The sequence below is a fragment of the Haemaphysalis longicornis genome, unplaced genomic scaffold (assembly GCF_048455015.1).
Source record: "Haemaphysalis longicornis isolate Haplotype H1 unplaced genomic scaffold, Haemaphysalis longicornis Haplotype H1 scaffold_9, whole genome shotgun sequence".
NCBI classification, from domain to species: domain Eukaryota; kingdom Metazoa; phylum Arthropoda; class Arachnida; order Ixodida; family Ixodidae; genus Haemaphysalis; species Haemaphysalis longicornis.
Window position 1 is genome coordinate 97,893,936 of NW_027526460.1, and position 10,664 is coordinate 97,904,599.

At 47.3% G+C, this 10,664-nt stretch overlaps 1 protein-coding gene across 1 annotated transcript in view; it reads right to left on the reverse strand.

Moving 5' to 3' along the window:
- LOC144153071 (uncharacterized) overlaps nucleotides 1-7,522 on the reverse strand; it is a 58,371-nt gene extending 50,849 nt beyond the window's left edge. Inside the window, exon 1 of the mRNA XM_077684717.1 lies at nucleotides 7,431-7,522. The gene's annotated coding sequence lies outside the window, so the exon portion shown is untranslated. The remainder of the gene's footprint in view (nucleotides 1-7,430) is intronic.
- Between the last annotated feature and the right edge of the window lie 3,142 nt (nucleotides 7,523-10,664).

Sequence of the window (10,664 nt, forward strand, 5' to 3'; positions counted from 1 at the left end):
AGTAAACTCTGCAGTTGTTTCGCATAACACAAACACAGAAAACATCTAATAACCGCTTTCAGCAAAAATCTAGGGAATTTCTTCCTCCGGGTTAGGGGAAAAGTGGCTTCACAGGTTGGCAGCACTGGGCGTCCCCATCACTCCCATTGTAAAGCGGGCGATGCGTTCAGCATTGAAAAAAAGGAGCCGATGGCACGACAAAGAGGCGACCACAGCAGCGATACGAAAAAATTAAGCTCTTCGATACAAAGTCCCGAACACACTGCGGTTTCTCCAAGCCGCTAACCGGCGTTTCTTTCTCGCGCACATTCCTACGCGGCGGCTACCCGCGGCGAGTTCAAGACAACCTAAGCGCCTCGCTCTCAATTAGCGTTGCTGCGAACACCGCGATAGCGACCACGCGGTTTCAACTTCCATCTCCAGAGCACACACTGCAAAGGACCATAAACGTCAAACGTCCGTGTTCGGGGCCTTTGAAGTTGGCGCCAAAGTTCTATATATTCTCCATCAAACGCTATTGTACCGAAAACTCTGCCACGCGCGCCTTTTCCTACGCCAAAATATCAATACGATAGGGCATGAACAAGGTCAACGACACGGATTCTCGAAGTAAGCGTTAACAACCGAAGTTCCATGCGCCCTCTTTGGACGAAGCATTTCGCAACGCGGTCGGTACATGCTGCGCCAGCGGCCAACCACGCTAGCAGTGGAACGCTCTCACAAGCGCGCCTAAAGAGCTACGCAGTTCATAACAAGCGGCGTCAAAAGCGCTCTCACCTGACGACGGAGGCAGAATGCCACTTGCTACAGCGGCGGCGAGGTTTACGGGCTCAGGCGAAAGTGCCGCCTTTTGCCTAAGGCGGCAACGACACACCCAAACCTACCGAAAGTTGGAAGAACAATGCCGAACGCCGGCCAAGGAACACGCAGAGCACCGAACGCGAACAGGCAGAACAACGTTCGCTGGAGTTGACGTCACAGACTAGCACCTCATTGGAGAATTTGTTTTTGCAAGATGAGTTCCGATTGGCCAGCCGAATTATTGATTCTTTTACTTCTTCGCCTGATGTGTTGGCGCGAAACTAGCGCTAGAGTGAACTAGAATATTCTAGTTCACTGTACCATATCACTGTACTACTGTACTATCGCCAAGCCTCTCTGTTCTCCGTACTTGTTTGGTAACTAGCGCGCCTTGCGGAGGTCACATGCAGCCTTGTTGACTAAAAACACATTCCAGCTCGGGGCCTGCCCGGGCTGGCATCTAGTTCGCCTTGCAATATATCTATTTAAATTTTCTGTCTATTTAAAACTAAGCACAATATAACAGGGCATTCATATATAAGACGACTGAGAAACTATTACTTGTCGAACGAATGGCGTGGTGTCGTTATTCGCACGCCTTGTTCGAACAACCTTCAGTTGCATGGTTTGCACGCGACGTGTGAACAAAAACAAAGTTTGTTTGCACGCCAGGTGCGAACAAAATGTATTTTCGGTTCACACGCAGCGTGCAGACGGAAATGGTTTCCGCGCGCCGTGCACTCACAGTTCCAAAAGAAAATTGGCGTTTCCGGTACCCAACCTGCTTTTATAATACATTTTAACAGCGCAGCTGTTTAGCGTTTTTAGCTGTTTGGCCTTGAAGTTTCGTGTCCGCAGTGAAAAATACCAAGAAAATGCCCAGCGCACGTGAGCGCGTGCCTCGCAGCGACCTCCCATCGTCCCCGACGCACATATGCCAAGCCTACAGGCAGATCTTGCATGATTGGCAAAAAAAAAAACTCCAGCGTTCGCCGTAATCGGGGCAACACTTTCTCGGAGCGAGGAAGGCACTTCATCGCGTACATAACTCGAAGGTGATTTCTAACGATTATCACTTCCAAAAAAAAATGGTGGAAGCTCAAACATATAGCAATAATGATGGAGTAATAAATGTCATTGCGGCAGCACAGAAGAAGCAAATGGGCTGCAATCATGGACTTAAACCGTCGTGGTTCGTGAAGGTGGCGTACAGCTTCGCAACCTTCAACTCTTACACGTTAGCGTGAGCTTCCTTCATTTTTTCGACAGTGGACACGTTAGTTGGCAGGTGCTACAGTTAAGTTATTACTGCTATTACGATAAATATGTTTCCCTACGGTGGGCCTCCTCGATGATCAATCCCAGCTCGTCCGCGGAGGACGCGATCCAGCACTCGATTTTCTCACCCGAAGGCAGTCTTGGGACTGCCTGTGGACTGTCCGGGACTGGTAAATCGAGGAGATCCAGTGTGGACTGGTGACGTTCGTAGGGTCTCATGGGCTGTGCATGTGTGTGTGAATTTAATACATTTTATTGCAAAGGTTGTAAGCTGGAGTAGGGTGTATGCACACGAAGCCCCAGCAGTTCTGCTGGGAATGCTTTAGTTAGGTTTCCATGCACTTGCAAATAAATTAGAGCTTCGGTTACAAGTGCATGCATGGCTTTAGGTTAGACATCAGTACGCAGGGTCCAAGCTCGCTGCCTATGCCACCTTATTGGCATTTAACACGTTGAGCATGAGCGCAATTTAGTGAGACATGGCAGAGAAAAAAAATTTAACGTGGCCAGTGTCCAGTCAACCAGGCCCTAATTTATGGGCTAGTTTGTACGTGTTCATTTTTTTATCCCACAGCGCAACTCAGACAAGAACAGAGCTTCTTCTTCGTCTGTTTTCGTGCGAATTGTGCTGCGAAGTTAAAAGCGATCTCATTTATTAATACATAGGACCGTCTATGTGCCAGATGTGACTTTCCGACGCGCCCCACAGGCTAAAAATGGTATTTTTCTCGCCAAAGACGTAACCGGGAGGTTAATTCCTGTTTACCTTAGCGGCTTTTAAACAAACCGTCACCTTCGTGCAAGATTAGAACTCAACGGGCGAGTTAGCTAGGGAAAAAAAGTGCCATTAATTCATTGATGACATGCGCCACTGAGCGAATATGGCTTGTGAAATGACTCCGTCTCGTGATGGCGGTGAATAAGAGAAACATTATTTTAATTTTGTTTGTTCTTTTTTATTATTGCTTATCTTCTTATTTTTTGTCTTTCTCGTTCGTTAAAATCTGCCTTTTATCCATGTACACGGATGAAAACATTTAACGATGAATCCTTTTTCGCACATTTTGCAGTTTTACGTAGATTCAGGGCATTACACAGTTCCCCAAAAAACCACCGGACGTCCGTCGGCTGTCCAACGTACGCCCATTCCTGCTCTAGTGGACGTCCGCAGGACGTCAGTTTCAGAGCCTACGGACTTACCATGTGCGCCAATCGGACGCACGGATTTAACGCTCCCGTCCGAAATCGGATGTACTTTGGATGCTCAATAAAAACCGGGCTTACAAGTTACACGTTTCGTTAGAGGTTCCCCGAAGAGATCATCGTTGGAGTCGGTGAGGTGCTCCAAAAAGTTAAAAAGGTAGGCTTAATTTTAGTATACTGATGAAACATGCAATATACATCTAAGGGTATTGATGTACAAAATCTTTTTTAGTTTAAAAGCAGAGTAACTGCTTTGTTTTTTTTTTTTTTTTTTTTTTGCTTTGCTATTCAATTTACGCCATATTTTGATGCTTCGTTGTATCTTTGTACGTCCACGGGCGGATGTCCTTCGGACATGCGGAAATATATATATCTTTTGTACATTCGTTGCTGGATGTCTGCGGCATAGGCGTGCGCAGAGTTCTCGATTAGGGGGGACAAAGTCTTACCGCTGCCCCCCCACCCTTATAGTAACTCCGGACCTCTTCCCACTGACGGCCTATCGGTCCGAACGCAGTGCAAAGAGGGATGGTTATAAAATTTTTATTTCAATGCGATGGAATTGCAACACATACAAAATATTTCAGAGCAGAAATTTTTACTTTAATGTGTTACATTGACTAAATATTGGCCAATTCGGCGCCCGCCTTCAGATGATTAGGGGGGGAGGGGGCGGCCGCCCCCCCTGCCCCCCCTGTGCGCACGCCTATGGTCTGCGGTACGTTCGCGAATGTACAGCCGGTAAAAGGCTTGTCTATAACACAGCTTTCGTACTCTCAGCCCTGTCCTGCCCCGCCGGAGCGGGATTTGAATAAAACTACTGCGGAAATATGAAGTCTTAGCCCTTCTCTTTTGCCTCCGACATGTTTGGAACGAGTATGTTTCGGCAGTTTTCGGGTGTAGCTGGTTGAAGTTGAAATCGCTGTTATAGACAAGCGTTTTACCGACTGTACATCCGAACTAGGACGAACAGTGGACGTACCGTGGTTGTCCAAACGGCATTTGATGTTCGGCTAGCTGTTTTTCGGGCGTTCCACGGACGTCTGTGGTTGCTTAGGTCGTGCTGTGGGGTATTTGGCAAAGACTGCATGCTAAGGCATCAAAAGAGCGCCTGACGAACATATTCCGGAGCTGTACGGGCCTATACACCGCATCAGCGCATGCCGCATGCTGCCAGGAATCGTGCCGTTCACTCGTCCTGCCGCGTAAAGCGCCGCCGGGTGCTACTTTCGAGAGAAACGAAGCGCTGCGGCCAAAATCTAGATAATTGATTTGCATTGACTGACGAAGGACCCGCATACACACTCAGCTATCTCGACAGCAGGCGCTGGGCCGCAAGATGTTGCGCCGAGTCCTTGCGCGCTGCTCGCTTGGTCCGTATTATTTGGTGGCCGCCGGCACATATATAGGGTGCGTGCTTAGGCTAAAGCTTTTGTTTACCTGGTGCCTATGCGAATTAGTTTGCGCTATAGCAACTGAGAGAGATCCGACAAAGAATTCCGAGCACTTCAACAACACTTAGGCCACAGGCCACCTCAAAGGTTTCTTTTGCTTGTCACTTCTCCAAAGCAGCTCCGTATTTTATTTGCTCCTGGAATATTATCTGAGAGACATTACAATTGCTGCCCTGAAACGGCTCAGGACTGGCAAATAAAGGAGACCAAATGTTTATTCCATTCACACACACTCGCGCACACACCTGCATGTCTTACGTACGAACCGCAACAATTTTTACATTGTAGGGAAACATTTATCGTAACAACAGAAATAACTGTGTCGCCTACCAACCATCGTGGCCACAGGCGAAAAGTATCTGTGATCATGATGCTTAACAGCTTACCCTTTTTAACAATTAACAGGGTGGTACACAGCTGACTTTAGTGCAGTAACGCTGATGTACGCGTCCACCCCATTTCTAAAAAAATATGGCCGCGTATCTACTCGCCATACCGCAAATGTCAACAGACGATAGTATCCAGCCGCTCAAGATGCATATAAATGTTTTCCTCTCCCACCCAACTCTCCCGCTCTTCCCCTCCCGTTTCGCTCTGCCCGCGATAAACGGGGTGGAGGTTTACTCAAGCTAGTTCAATTTCCCCGCGTTCCACTGCTGGCATTCCATCTGTTGAGACCTCTCCTCTATTTACCACGAGGTTTACTCAAGTCAGTTCAATTTTCCCGCGTTCCACTGCTGGTATTCCATCTGTTGAGACCTCTCCTCTATTTACCACGAGGTTTACTCAAGTCAGTTCAATTTTCCCGCGTTCCACTGCTGGTATTCCATCTGTTAAGACCTCTCCTCTATTTACCACGAGGTTTACTCAAGTCAGTTCAATTTTCCCGCGTTCCACTGCTGGCATTCCATCTGTTGAGACCTCTCCTCTGTTTACCAGACTTGAATGGTTCGCGAGCAGTGAGGACTGCCATCGGACCGAGGGTCCCGTAGGAATCAATGGGAAAATGGAGCCCCGGATCACTTCGCGGGCTACACCTGGACAGTCCGCGGACAGTCCGGCACCGATAATCGGGGTGGGCCAATGTTGCGCCTGCACTCGGGCAACGACCCCAAGGCTCGTGCGCAAGCCCTTTTAACAGCGGAGCTGTTGTACAAGCTGTAGTTCGCCGTTGCGCGAAAAACAAAAAAACAATAAAATGCGGAGTGCTCGTGAGCGCGTGCCTCGCCGCCGAGCGTTCTTGACACGCGCAGTAGCTTTAGAAAAAAAGAAAGAAAGAAGCAAGAAAAACTCCGCCGCTGTCGCTGTCGTCAAGTGCTACCCCGCATGTAATGCTTGGCACGAGGACCACGGCGATATCGATGCATATGGCGATGTTACTAGCACGTAGTGCAAAGCAACGACGGAACATGTCAATAAACAATTTCAAACTTAATTGTACAAATGCGTGGTGACATGTGTCCTTCAGTGCTCACATTAAATAAATCCTGCAGCTTAGATATGGGTGAAGCCTTGCGCAAATAAGCGCAAGCTTCGCCAGTTGAGCTGGTGTAAGTCTATAATGCCGACGATGACTTTGGGACGTCCGAAATACAGCCGAACATCCAATGCCCAGCTTGGACAGCCACTGTACGTCCATGTTTGAATGTGCATTTTCGGACGTACAGTGGACATCCAGAAACGGATGCACAAGTGCGAATAACATCCGCCAGTGAACGTTCAACCATCGCCTCCTAATACAGGAAGCGATGGTTCAACGTTACTACGACGCATCAAATAGTGGCTTAAATTTATTATAAAAACTAAAACAAAAACGCTACGTTGCCTTTCAATTAAAAAACCTTTGTACATCAACACTTAGACTTGTATATTGCGAGTGTCATCTATATATTTCTAAAATATAGCCCTTTTTTTTCTTTTCTGAAGCACCTCACCGCCTGAAACGATGATCTCCTTGGGGAAGGGTATATCAAAATGGAGAACCAACCAAGGAAACGTGAAGCAAGTTCACTGTGTTCATGTATGTCTGTGTGCCGGTAGTGCATTCGTGCGGTGTAAACATTTCTTGTAGGAACATAATTCTTCTAGTCATGTGATTCTGAAAATTTCTACTAAGCATCCAAAATACATCCAATTCCGGACATCCGACTGGGCGTACGGAAGTGTTAAATCCTGACGTCCCACGGGCGGACGTGGTACATCCATCGACCCTGAAACGGACGTCACACACACGGACGTCCGCTAAAGCTGAAATGGACGTACGGTGGACGGCCGACGGACGTCCGGTGGTTGCTTGGGGACGACGACCTCTGCGATGCATATGACGACGTTTACTGGCACTGCAACTATGCAAATAAACAACAATACTAAAACTCAACTTTGTATCCGCCAATGACCACTTTTCGCCATTCAAGTCTTGCGGGTGAGTGCCTGCATCTATTTTTAACTAAAAGAAGACTGCATGTATGAATTGTGTATTTATGCATGTTTTGCCTCAAATATTCTTCATGTGTTAATTTTGCTACAGACGCAGCCTTTTGCTAAACAATGTCGAAAACTATGAAGTTGTTCGGAAATGTTTTGACTTGTTCAAGAGTACTCTTTCAGCCGGGCTGATGAATCGAGGGACAGACAGTTGTAGGCTATCGTTTTTTTTTTCCAAGAAAAAAAAAAGATTGCGTGTGTACTACTCACCGCGAAGAAGAGCGACAGTGGGCGTTGAAGCCTTCGGGTTCCACCTGGACAACGTAGCATACTCGGTGCTGCGCGCAGCTTGTGAAAATTTTTGTTCGTACGCCGCGTGGGAACTGCAAATCAAATTGGCCCGCACGTCGCGTGCGAACCAGACGTAAAAAGATTTGTACGTGATGTGCTAATAAAACATCCAGAAGCGCAACGGATCACAGGTACGTCGTCTGCTCTCCACTTCCGGTTCGACAACTTTCATCGTCTCCCTGCAGTCATAGAGTTTCTCATTAATTCACCTAGAGTGGAATCTGGCGCTAGCGTCAACGTGATTCGGCGGAGGCGCTCTACGCCTCCATGAGTGCCGCCATAGTGTGTAGTTCGGCCGGAAGTTCGGCGTGGCTTGGCCGGCAACGACTTTGTGGCTACGCAAATTGAGTTTTTGTTTAAAAAATTGCTGCCAAAAGTGCCGCTGTTAACAAATTTTATTTTGTATAAGACACCGTGTTAGAGGGCTTATGTTTCCAAACAAATTTGGGTGTTACAAAGAAAAAAAAAGCAGAAGTGCTGCCTTTGTCTCACGCCACCAGATACAGCGGGCCGTCCCGGATTTATTTTTAAATTATTACATACTCCAAACTGGGTGAGCTTTTCTTTGATTTTTTTCTAATATTTTGCTGAAAAAAATGTTTAGATTGTCTGAAACTGTGCTCTTGCTTCCTCTCAATACAGTATTATTATCGTATGCTACGCGTTTCAGCAGGCGGTCGTGGGCAGAACAGATGCAACGTAGAGATACAGGAATGATGGAATCGCGTCGTATTTATTTGCTTTGTCCAAGCAGATTTAAATAAACTTAGAGGCGATGCCTATTACCGCAAGTAAGTCTTCAAGCACGCGCGATGAAATTGCATGAATGCGTTAAATGGCAAATAAATCCTGGCTTGTCGAGTAGCTATGTGTTGTCTCATTGCGCTTGGCCAAGGCAGTGAATGCTTCAAGGGGTAAGTAAACGCAGCGGCGGCGACGAGCGATGCGAAAATCGTAACTGAATGTGTGCAGAAAACGGATAGTGTGGGCTAACATATAGCTTATTTAGTGGCTGTAGTGTGCGCGGCGGCGGCAAGCGGTATGAACAGGCCGCTGGCCAGAAGCAGCCCACAAGCGAGCGGCAGCGGCGATACAGTGAACTGTGGCGACGACGACAGAGGACATTGGCGGCATTGTATTAATTTTTTTTCGCTTGTCGCTGTCACCCAGTACTCTCTGCGGTTGTACCTTTTGAGTTACGTTTTCGGCGTCGCTTGTCGCCGTCACTGCATGTGGTCACCCCTTCATCTTAAGAAACTCGCCGCTAACGCGAGCACATGCGTTAAGTGCTAATCACGCTGTTATATAGACATATCTGTGATAGCCATTGAATGCCAGAAATTGGCATCCCGAAAACGGAAACGCACACCGAAAACAGAACTAACAAGCACTTCAGAGCCGAGAAGCCTAATCCATAGTCCTTTGTACTAGCCACTGGCTGCCAATCCGATTCGCACACTATCCACAATTCCCATGTCGGCGTGCGATCGCAGCGACACTTTCCGCTCTAGGTAATATTGAGAAACTCTATGCCTGCAGTATCCCTGCGCCCAACGTTACTAGATAGGTTAGGTTGTAAAACTCTCCCCATGCGCCGTGCATCGCCGGCGTCTCCGTTTCTCGGCGTGCCGCGAGAGGGCGGGACCGCCGCATTTTGCTCTACCCGGCCGCTGCTCGTCGCGTGCAACGGCGCCTCTCCCAACGCCTCTTCGGCCTTCTCATGAGGTTAGCGCGCGATAGTATTAAAGACTACTCGCTACCCGCCAAGTTGTCCGCGTCCAGACTACATCTAGGCCAGAGTACTTTCCAGTAGCTGCTCAGGATCGCTAATGTGGGGCGTTAAAGCCGTTCGCTACAGCTCATTGCTTTGCTTTCTTCAACAGGTCAGCCGAAGCGCATCGTAGTTTGCGCGCGCTTGCGTCGGCTGCTCGCTGGCAGTCAACCACGAGCGTGAACGGTCTGCAGCGAGCTGGTAGCATAGAATAAGCCTCCGTTAAAGCTTAGTTTGATTGACTCTTCCGAATTTTATAAAAAATCATGAAACCGCTCATTTTGTTTCCAGCCAAAGTAGCAAGGTCAGCATTGGAGCTACGTCACTTAGTGGCTGTAGTAATTCAGGCCACTCGAAGACGAAACTTCCTAATTTTCTCGACGTCCTTTTTAGAATAGTATCTTTTCCATGTTTTGCCCTGACAACAGTTAGCTTTACCAAACGTCACTAAGAAGCGACATTTCTGCAAAAGGCGAAATATCTCTAACTGAAAGAATTATTTAGTCAATTAACTGACGAAGGTAAACCAGCTTACATGTCAATAAGCATAAAGTTTTTTTCAGCAATTCATTGGTTTTCACAGCTACTTTACGGCAGACACAAAGTAGAAAAATATATCCAACGTTTTTTTTTTTTTTATTTACAATCAACTCCACATCTTTTTTGCTTAAGGTGAACATGGCTACAATACACCAAAGCACGTTAAGTGAAACAAAGTAAGTAATGAATAGAAACATGCAAGCATTTTTATTTAGAAATCAACTCCACATCTTTTTTGCTTACGGTGAACATAGCTACAAAATACCAAAGCATGTTAACAGAAATAAGTAATGAATAGATACATGTATGCAAGGTTTTTTTTTTTTCCTTTGCCACAAACTCCAACTTTGCCAGGGTGCTTACAGTAGCTTAGCGCGTTTGCGCGCCGACTTAACCTGCACATTCAAGGGACGTTCTCACTGAAGGAATCTGGAATAGAAATGCATGCGCGTCACCAAATACGAATTAATGACGCGCGCAGAGAATTCCTCAGAGTGAACGTCATTTTGTGTACGTACCATTTGTCGATGTCCTGTACGTGAAAATGGCAGTCGCACACTTTGGACTTTGTCGAAAGCTCCTTATCCGCACGCGGGATGGCCTTATGACATAGCGAGCGAAGCGTCGCATCTTTGGGAGCCGAGAAGTGCCTGTCCGTGTTGCTCTTAATTGTTGCTGCTGGTACACCCGGGAACGAAGCAGGTCGGCATTGTCTGCCTCAGCCTCACATGCAGAGGCCCACATCAATGGAATACAGTCGCTGACAAATCACTAAACGTGCCACTCGAACGGCATCGCGCATTCAACACTACGGAGAACGACCGCGCGAACAAGAAACGCCG